An 11,499-nucleotide genomic window follows, 5' to 3' on the forward strand; every position below is an offset into this window, starting at 1 on the left:
GAAATAAAAATAACTGTATGATTGTTTTTGCAAAAGCAAAAGCAGTAGCAAGAAGGAAGATTATGGCAATCAACACCTGGATTAAAATAAAATCTCAGTTTTTAAAAAGATCTATCATGGCTCCTTAAGAACTAGAAAGACAAGAATAAACCAAAACTTGAATTAGTAGAAGGCAAAAAGTTATCAAAGATTAGATTAGAAATAAATGCAATAGAGACCAAAAACATATGAAAATCAACGAAGTGAATAGTTGCTTTTTTCTGAAAAGATAAATTCACAAACCCATAGCTGAACAAGGGAAAAAGAGAGAAGATGAAAATAAATAAAATAGGAAGTGAGCTGGGCATGGCATTTCACACCTTAGATATTAGTCACTTAGAAGCTGGAGATCAGGAAGACTGAGGTTTGAGTACACTCTGAGCTATGGGAGTTCATGAGCCCCCATCTCGATGAATACAAAGCTGGGTGTGGGGGGGGGGGTGTCTGTCATCCCAGCTACACATGAACCATAAGAAGAAGGACTGCAGTCCAGAGAGCCTGAGTATAAGCAGGATATTCTGTTTAAAAATAAGTAAAGCAAAAAGGGAGGGTGGAATGGTGGTTCAAACAGTTCAGTGGCTGCTTACCAAGTGTGAGACCCTGAGTTCAAACCACAATACTACCAATAAATAGATAAATAAGTAAGATGTGGAAAAGAACATTTCGATGATAGCAAAGGAATGCAAAGTTTCATTAGGAACTTATGAACATTCATATGCCAAAAAAATCTTCTAACCTAGAAGAAATGGACAAATTCTTGAACACATAATGCCTTATCAACATTTAATCATGAAGAAGTACAAAACCTCAACCTAATAAGAGAGTAAGAAATCAAACTGGTCATAAAAATCTCTCATCAAAGAAAAGATTAGGACCAAATGGCTTCACTGCTGATTTCTACCAAACATTTAAATAATTAATACCCATTCTTCTTAAATCATTATAAAATATTGAGGAAGAGAAAATCATCCAAACTCATTCCATGATGCTTGATATGAAAACCACATAAGGACACATCAAAAAGTAAATAAATAAATAATGCTGTAAGTCAAAATCCTTAATAAACACAGGTGCAAACTGAATCCAACAGCACATTAAAAAGATCCTTTACCATGATCAAGTGAGATTTATATCAAGTTGGAAAGGATGGTTCTACATATGCAAATCAATAAACATAATACCTCATATCAATTGAACGAAAAACAAAACCCATATGGTCATCTAAATAGATGTAGATAAAACATTTGATAAAATTCAACATCCTTTCATAAGAAGAACTTTGAATAAATTAGGTTCAGAAGGAGCAGTATCTCAACATAACAAAGGTCATATAACAAGGTCACAGTTAACATTAGACTGAATGGGGAAATGCTGAAAGCTTTCTTTTTTATCTCTGGAACTAGACAAGGATACTCACTTTCACTGCTTTCATTCAAAATGATCCTTGAACTCCTAGTCAGAACAATCAGGCAAGAGAATGAAATAACGGGCATCCAAGCTAGAAAATAAGAAGTCAAAATTTTATTGTTCTCAGATGGCATGATCTTATGTATAGAATACACCAAAGAACAATGAAATAGCATAGAAAGCCTACAAATAATGCATCTACAACCAACTGCTAGTTGACAAGAGTGGTAAGAACATGCACTGGGGAAAGGACTGACTCTTAAATAAATAGTTCTGTTTTAATATAGCTATGCAGGGTGTCTCACTGTGACATTTCCATGTGTGTATATATATGTATATAATAACCTGAATTCGTCCATCCCAGGAAGGCAAAACAAGTCCTGTCTCAGGGTTGGTACCAGTGAGAGTGGAGAGGACACAAGGAAAGGGTGCAGGAGGGTGAAATGGTGAAAATATTATGTGCTCATGTATGAAAAGGGGGAAAAGAGACCAGTTGAAACTATTCCAGGATTGAGGTGAAAGGTCATAAAGGAGAATGATGGAGGGAGTGAATTCAACTGATACATTGTAAGAACTTTTGTAAATGTCACATTATACCCCCCGTACTACAAGAATAAGAATTTTAAAAAAGAAAACAAAAACAAGACAAAACAAAAATCAATAGTGCTGGCAAAATTGGATATCCACATGCAGAAGAATGAAATCAGTCTCCTAACACTTAGCATATACAAAAATCAACACAAAGATGATTAAAGACTGTAATATAAGACAAACTGTGAAACTATTAGAAACCATAGAGTAAAACTTCAAGATATTGAATAGGTAAGGATTTTGATAAGACCCCAAAAGGATAGTCAACAAAAGCATTTTGTCTATTTTTAGACAAATAAAATTCTATCAAATGAACAATTTTCTGCACAGCAAAGGAAGCAATCAACTGAGTGAAAAGGCCACCTACAAAATGAGATAAAATTCTTGCATTCCATGCATGGAATATTAACCAAGGAGTTGATATCCAGAATAAATAAGGACTCGACTCAATAGTAAGACATAACAACAATCTGATTTTAACATGGGTAATAGTTGGGCATGGTGACTCATGCCTAAAGGCCCAGTTACTCAGAAGGGTAAGGAGAGAAGACCGTTTGAGCTCAGGAGTTTAAACCATTTGAGTTGCCTGACAGCAACATAGCAAGACTCCATTAAAAAAAAAGAGGCCAATAGATGTAAATAGACATTTCTCTTTAAAAAGACATATGTCTGGTCAACAGCTACTGAAGAAATACTCAATGCCACTAATTTTCAGGGAAATGCAAACCAAAAACTCAATGAGATATTATCTCACCCCAATAAGAATCAGTATTATTAAAAATATAAATGATAACAAATGCTAGTTAGGATGTGGAGAAAGAAAAATGTTAAACATTATTGGTGGAAATGTACATTAGTATGGTCATTATGGAAAGCAATATGGAGGTACCCTGAAATTAAAAGTAGAACTATATGATTCAGCAATCCCTTTACTGGTTACATACACAGAGAAAATTAAGTCAGTATGTTGAACAAGCATCTGCACACCCATGTTTATTATGACATTAATCACAATAGTTAAGACATGGAAACAGCCTAAGTGTTCATCACTGGCGAATAGATTAAGAAACATGATATATAGACATAATAGGATATTATTTAGGAATAAAAAAGGATAAAATCCTGTCATTTGTGATGACATGGATGATCTAAAGGTCATTATGTTAAGTGAAATAAGCACAGAAAGACAGACTGCATTAGCTCACTCATATGTAGAATATAAAAATTTTTATTTTGATAGAAGTTGTGAGTAAAATAGTGACCACAGAAGCTGGGAAGAATGCTAGGGAGGAAAAGATGGGGACATGTTAGGCAACAGGTTCTAAGTTACAGATGGAAAGGAGAAGTAAATTGTTGTTCTATTCCTCTATTCCATAGTAGTATGACCGCAGATAACAACAAGAAAGTACTCTGTATTTAAAAAATGCTAGAAGAAAAGATTTTGAATTTTTTCACCTGAAAGAAATGATATTTGGGGAATAAATATGCTTGTCCTATTTGAATACTATGTAATATGAACATATGTTGAAACATAACCTGGCATCCATATTTTGGTACCCCATAAATTTGTACAACTTGTAAGTGTCAATCAAAATATAAATGAAAATCTAAGTTATTTTAAGTTCAAAATTGATTGTGCTATTGAAGTTTAATCAAGAGGTGATTATCCTGCTCAGAATGAACCATCCCAGTGTTTTCTTTTTCATTAGGGCATATTAATTGTATAAAATAATGGGTTTCATTATGATATTTTCATACATATATATAATGTGCTTTTATTGCTTTTTCCTTTTTCTTTTATTATTCATATGTGCACACAAGGCTTGGTTCATTTCTCCCCCCTGCCCCCACCCCCTCCCTTACCACCCACTCTGCCCCCTCCCTCCCCCCCTCAATACCCAGCAGAAACTGTTTTGCCCTTATTACTAATTTTGTTGTAGAGAGAGTATAAGCAATAAAAGGAAGGAACAAGGGTTTTTGCTGGTTGAGATAAGGATAGCTATACAGGGCATTGACTCACATTGATTTCCTGTGCGTGGGTGTTACCTTCTAGGTTAATTCTTTTTGATCTAACCTTTTCTCTAGTACCTGGTCCCCTTTTCCTATTGGCCTCAGTTGCTTTAAGGTATCTGCTTTAGTTTCTCTGCGTTAAGGGCAACAAATGCTAGCTAATTTTTTAGGTGTCTTACCTATCCTCACCCCTCCCTTGTGTGCTCTCGCTTTTATCATGTGCTCAAAGTCCAATCCCCTTGTTGTGTTTGCCCTTGATCTAATGTCCACATATGAGGGAGAACATACGACTTTTGGTCTTTTGGGCCAGGCTAACCTCACTCAGAATGATGTTCTCCAATTCCATCCATTTACCAGCGAATGATAACATTTCGTTCTTCTTCATGGCTGCATAAAATTCCATTGTGTATAGATACCACATTTTCTTAATCCATTCGTCAGTGCTGGGGCATCTTGGCTGTTTCCATAACTTGGCTATTGTGAATAGTGCTGCAATAAACATGGATGTGCAGGTGCCTCTGGAGTAACAGTCTTTTGGGTATATCCCCAAGAGTGGTATTACTGGATCAAGCTTTTTCCTTTTTTTAATGAGTAAGGTAGTTTGTTTTACACTTGTGTAATGGTGTCTGGGAATTTTCCCCCAAAGTTTTATGAGTATTTTCACACCACATAATGCACATCCTAAATGTGCTCCTGAATATAACAAAGAGAATGATCTCCTTGTTGAATTCCAAGCCCAAAAATAAATTCTTGACTGCATCTACTTTCAACCATCAAGCCAGGCTACCTCCCAGCTCAAAACAGGGAAGAGCAGAGAGTTGTTTTTAAGTCTTCACTAAAGTTTAATAGCATCTTCCCACTGATGTATGTTATTTGTTGAAAAAATTGGGTGCATAGAAGTTTGAGTTTCTGAAACCCAGGTAAATCCCATATGCCACTTCACAGAAATCACTTCTTTGCTCCGTATTTCTCAGTTCAGTCACAAAATTATTAATATTTAAAATCATCTTGATAAAAGTGTGACTCAACCGCATTTTCTATGAAGACATTTGATACAAGAGTACAAATCTTCCATTGGCCTCATTATAATAATATTATGACAATAATCAAGTTATTCTGCATTCAATCTAATTTGACTGGTGCAGGATTCCACTTTCTGTAGTAACTTAACAAATTCTCTCTGAATGAAGTGTATCATTGGAGGCAGAAGCATCTCAATTTTTAATTGAAATTTAAATGTTTCATTCCTAGAGTTAAAAGATGATCATAAGAGCTGGTTGTAAAATAAAATCATAATTCGTTTCAAGATAGACAGCCTTTTCATCAGCCAAGTGTTTCTTGAAATGTTAGAATATTTAAAAACTCATCATCAAACAATTTAATTTTCATCATAATATATTGTTCATCAAGGCAGGCATGCCCTAAACATTTGAATAATATGAATGTAACTGCACAAATTTTTATGGATATCATACCTTTAGAGAACAAGTTTTAAATAAATTCAAATTTTTCTTTTTTATTAAGTAGAAGAGAGAATGTTCAAGTTACAGAGCTATGTGGGAGGAAGAGAAGGGGTATACAGATATGGAAATACTCTGTATAATGATACAAGCCACACAGATGTGAATACTCTGACTAGAAGTCCTCATTTCCCTCTAGTAAAAATTGCATAGTATAAAAACCAGAGTGAAACACCTGTTCTGGTGAATGTAGCTTTGCATGTAAACTGGATCATTAATGCCTGAACCTCCACCAATAGAAAGGGTAGGGAAGAGAGGAATATACACATCACTGAAGTCTTACGAGGTGTCACAGTAAGTTATGGGTGTTAACCCCTTCCCATTTAAAGACCACTCCTGTGCATATCTTGTATGTGGAATCATGCACATAAATGCCATATCATTTTACCTTTTGTCCTCAAGTTTTTATTCTTATCCATAAATTACTGCTTTTTAAAAAAAAAGTTAGTAGTACTAATGATTCCTTTTGAAGTTGGTAGAATTTCCTACATAGATTTCAGTACACTAACAGGGTATCATGAGAAATTGTATAAGGATACATGATTGAAAAATGATGATGTTTGATGTGATGCCACTAAAAATGAACTTAAGAGTAAATTTTTAGTCATCATAGTCCAACTGTCTTTATAATCAATCTAACAATCATGGTATTCTGTAAAAATTATAGGCAAAGAGAGATTATTGCCTGCTTTCTAGCTTCCATGGGGTGCACATAAGTTGGGGTGGCTGACTGTACAACATTTCCAAATCTGTGCTACCTTCCATTCACCATAACTATTTCCTTTGGTATTATAACCAAAACCTGCTTGTTGGGGAAGGTGCTAACCTGAGGAATGAATAACAATACATTCCTCCTTCCCTCACCATGGTTATTGATACCACGGATGAGCATGAAACTCAAGCAATATCAATCAGACTCTTTGCCAAGATTTTTTAAAATCAGGATAGTGTTGAAGAAATTCTATGGTATAAAGCATGGTCCATGCAGCATGAAGAGATTAAAAAACTAAAATGCAAAAATTATTAGAGAGAGCAGAGAGAAGGAGAGGCATGTTCATCAAATCCTACCATCCTGGATGTCAATTCCCCCTGCATGAACCTAATTCACCTTTGGTCTATGTCATTGTCATACTACAGCATCATAGCTACTATGTTCAGCAGTTCAGAACTGTTTGCCAATATTGGTCAAATTGATTATAGATCTGAAGTAATTACTGGATAAAGATTTTTCATGAAGACCTGAGACTTGATTTCCTGTCTGTAGCAATTAAATTCACATGATAGGTATAAAAGTTGCTACTCTATCAAGAGAGTTGATTTAAATATCTCCAACAAAAATCCCCTGTTCTTATTGGTTTTTTTGCTTTTCTGTTTCTGTTTATGATTTCAATATTACCTTAGTCTTCCATGCAATCTAAATCTGTTTACAGTTTTGTTCACTGTTTTCTACACACCTAGCCATTAGACAATTGTTAATAGTATAAATGTATTTGTGAAGGTAATATCATTATTACCAGATATTATAATAAGCAATAACTATGCACAAAATACTGTGACTGCTTGTTGCAATACTAAGCCAAGAATTATTTTAATCCTATTATATAAATACATAGAGACATAGAAAAGTTAAGTAATGTCCCTAAACTCACACAACTAGTAAAAATAGTGGAACAAGATTAAATCCAAGTAATCTTACTTCAGAGTCAAAGAACGTGTATTTAAACATAACCATGCTTATAATGTTGATGGATTCTGAAGTTATAAGGTAGTGAGACATTATATCATATGGGAAGGAGAAGGATAAAAGTTATATACCCATTTCCATTGGACCTGTGAAAGTGTTAATTTGGGGTAATTATTCAACATTTTTATACACACTGCCTTGTATCAAAGTAAATGTAGTGTCTGGCATAGTGTCTAGCCATAATAGACAATAACAACAAAATGAATGGAGGAGTCATTTAATGAATAAATTTAGAGGAAATGAGAGAAGAAAATAAAAAGTGTGTAAGGAAAGATAAACTAATGGATATGTAAAATCTGTGAAGGGCTTTATAGCTATCCTTATCTGAACTAGCAAAAATGCCATGTCTTTCTTATTATTGCTTATGTCTACTCTTCAACGGAACTGGAGAAAAGCACAGAACAGGTTCTGCCTGGAAGGGAGCGGGGAGAGGGGAGAGGGTAGGGGCGGGGGCAGCACGGAGAAATGACCCAAACAGTGTATGCACACGTGAATAAATGAATAATAAAAATTAAAGAAAAATCAATAAAGTTAAAAAAATTCCTCCTGAAGAACTCAGAATCCTACAGTTCTCCATCTCCCACCAACTACTACGAGCCCACAGATGGGCTAATTACAACCTTGGGATGTTGCAGGATTTCAAAGACATCATATTCCCACCTAACTCTTTCTTGCCCCCAGCACTTCTTTAGGAAGGAATAACCATGAAGATGTAGGAACCTATTTCAGACCCTGCCCAGCTATAAGCTTCCCAAGACTAGCTTGTTTCCTACACATTTAATGAAGCCCATAGGCAAGTGTAAAAGCAATACAGAAAGGAGGTCAGGCTGAGATCCTTCTATTCCCCTTTAGCACAGTGTGATTTAACTGTGATAGCTAAAAGACAAGTAAAAGTAAAGGCTCAGGTCCTTCTCTATTTCCCTGTCTTAGCTTCTTTGACGAGAGGACCTATGCTACTGTTGAGGGTCTAGTAATTGTGAAACCTCTCTTCCCTTCTTCAACTGCCATTACTGGGACCAAGGTCATCATGTTAAGGGTTAGGCCGTCACTAATTTCTCAAGTGTTATCTTATCTTGAATTCTATCAATGATAGAATTACCTTTGATTTCCCTGCTTCCATAGTTAGTCTAATTAGAGTCAGGTGGTTTTAAATCCCCTTGAGCAGAATACACATTGGTGCTCTATACGCACAATGTAGTCTTTAGATGTATTTCATTTTCCTGCCATGGCCTTAAAAAAAAATTGGGCCAATATTTTTTAATTGAGAGGTTTCACATAAAATTCAAATTTCCAAATTATCTTGAAAAATTGTGTTTTTTCTATTGAGAAAGTCTAGCAATACTTGGTCCAATTCCTTAAAGGCAATAAGAAGCAAGAGCCCACATGGCTGGTTTGGGTTTTCTTTTAAAGTAGAGAAATTCTCTCTTTACTCTCTCTCACTCTCTCTCTCTCTCTCTCTCTCTCTCTCTCTCTCTCTCTCTCTCTCTCACACACACACACACACACACACACACACACACAAACAGGAATATGAAGGAAGGGTTAAGTGGGCAAAATGGCTTCTTATGCCTACTCATGTTAATGCATTCACATTTCCTACTGCCCCTATGACTTTTGAGTTTATGAGCCTTATATGGATGATAAAATGATGCCTATTTGTGAAGACAATGGTCTAGTAAACAATGATGCTACTAATAGTAATTGAGCACTTACTCTTTACTGTTTATGTGCAATACTTTAATATAATAGTAAAACTATTACAACCCTCAGTTTTAAATGAGAAGGTAGAGTTTAGAAAAGTAATTTAATTTCTCAAGGGCATGCAGCTCATTAGTAATTAGTTCAGGAGTCAAATCCAGGCTTCTTTGACATCCAAGGCCATACTTTTAATCAATATATGCATTAGCTCCATAAGATGTAAAAAGTTCAACTTAACCAGAGAGTAGTGCTCTTCATATCTTTCATTAATGATTTCAGGACCATTTTCAATAATATCTCTACAAAGACATCAAGAATGAGTTACCCAAGACTCAGCATAGATGAAAAATACAAAACAAATAAGTTCAACACATTTCCAACAATAATTTTTTACCATTATTATGTTTTACCAGTTTGATTAATTATTTTCACTCTGATGTATTTGATTGAATTACCAATAGCTTCAAGCTGAATTCTAAATGGCTTTTTCCTTAGCTTCCAGTTCTTGAACACTGCTTGATCTGTGGCCAGATTTCTTTTGCTAGGATGTGGCATAGTCTTTGAACACAGCAAGCTTAGATGACAAGCCAGAGAGTATGAAAATGTGTACCTCTGTATCATTCAGGATCCTAGACAGAAACAGATGACAATCACTAATTGGAAGAATTAAGGGGAGTAATGTATTAAGCAGAGTATTAGGAAAGCATGAAGCATTGTACCATTAGCATGCCTAGGCATGCTGAGCATAGTGGCTTACATCTGTGATCCCACCACTCTGGAAGCTGAGGCAGGCAAATTGTGAGTTCAAGGCCAGCTTAGGCTACATGGTTAGACTCAGTCTCAAAAACAAACAAACAAAAGCCCAAAACATTCCTAGGTAGAAAAGGACAAGGGAAGGGAGCAGTAATCAGAACCTAGAGATACAGCTGTATGGAAAGGGTCACCTGAATTCACCAAAACCTTTGAGCAAGAGAAGAGAGCAGTAGGGTCCTGGTGATATTGCAGAGCTGGACCCAGGAAGACAACAACTAGCAGCATACTCTTCCGTAGGAGAGTGGAGACTCTCCTACAACTCTCAGCCTACGCCTGAGGGAAAGAGAACACATAGGTCAGCCCTTTCAAGACACAGAGTAAGATGGAAATGGTGTCTCTGTTGTGAAAATGGCAGACTCTAAGCACACTCACCCTGGCTAACATAACTACAACTTTCCGGGATGGAATCAGAAAAAATCATTAGGAAAACTGCATTTAATTGGGAAAAATATTTAAAATAAGGATAAAGTCTCTCCCAGAGTATTAATATAAGAAGTAAGCTCACAGATAATATGCACTGTGTTTTCACTCCTGCCCCATTCTCAGTGTTGGGGGGATTAAATAACGGATTAGCCAAGGCTTAGTAAAGTGTCCAAATTGGAGCGAGACAAGGGGAGAATGTATCCCACCCTGATCATCTAGATAAATCTAGAGTCAGCGAGAACTCGTCTCAAAGACAAGTCAGAGTACTGTTTCCAAAGAAGGGTAAGTCTGTACTGGGCAGGTAAAAAAAAGACGATCACTCACATTACTAGAAAAGTCTTCCAAAATCTGCTTCTTGGTTACATGCATTTGTGCTAGGTCTACTTGTGAAGTCACCTGGAGATTACTGACTCCCTCTTCTTACTAAATCTCTTTCATGTCTCAAAGCATCCTTTATATGCCTATATTCTCCATGTTTTCACAGTGAAAGCACTTCCACTAGCTTTTATCTAGTCTTCATGTAGCATATTTTCCATACCTCATGTCATCCTGGACACTCTCCTCTCTCTTATGTGCAGTTTATCAGTGACCTTCTAAAGGAAGAAGAATACCAAATGAGCAACTCATAGAAGAATAATAAAAGTTAACATTTGCTGAATACCTTTTATTTTCTCAGCACTGTTCCAAGAATGTTTTACCATATTTCATCTTCACATCCATTTTCTGAAGTAGTTACTATTATTATTATTATTTCTGTTTTATGAAGCACTGGAAGGTTTAGTAACTTGCTCAAGGTTACTCAGCTAATAAATGGAATGCTGTAAATTCAAATCCAAACAAGGCTCCGCTACAAGAATCAAATGGAACATAAAAGATATATACACCTTTTCAATGATGTTAGCAAATAAAGACATAAAATTTCTTCTAAAAGGCCACTTTTAACTAACAAATTTTCATGTCTTAAAATAATAACAGCCCAAATCAGTGGCTGGGCAATGCAAAATCTCTAATGCTGCAGATGGAAGTTGCATAAAATTTCTTCAAAGCAATTTAGCATTGTGTAAATAGAATTTCAGAAATGTTTTCTTTGGAAGCAAAGTCTCTGAAATATTACATCTATAACTATAAGAATGCTTCAATATATGAATAATAATCACAAAACCCAATGTAAATATTGAGTAATTGGGGATTGGCTAAAAAATTTTAAGGCATCTACCAATGGAATATAAAGCAACCTTTAAAAATGGTGATCGG

General features: G+C 35.6%; 1 long non-coding RNA gene across 1 annotated transcript; it reads right to left on the reverse strand.

The window, feature by feature from the left end:
• Positions 1 to 1,454: 1,454 nt before the first annotated feature.
• LOC141423895 (uncharacterized) lies at positions 1,455 to 10,838 on the reverse strand. The gene is made up of 4 exons (XR_012448658.1): positions 10,784 to 10,838; positions 9,954 to 10,095; positions 9,465 to 9,638; positions 1,455 to 1,537 (listed from the first exon to the last, which is right to left on the reverse strand). It is a non-coding gene; the product is annotated as an uncharacterized lncRNA (long non-coding RNA).
• Between the last annotated feature and the right edge of the window lie 661 nt (positions 10,839 to 11,499).

This window comes from Castor canadensis, chromosome 6 (assembly GCF_047511655.1).
Source record: "Castor canadensis chromosome 6, mCasCan1.hap1v2, whole genome shotgun sequence".
In the NCBI taxonomy this organism is placed as follows: Eukaryota; Metazoa; Chordata; class Mammalia; order Rodentia; family Castoridae; genus Castor; species Castor canadensis.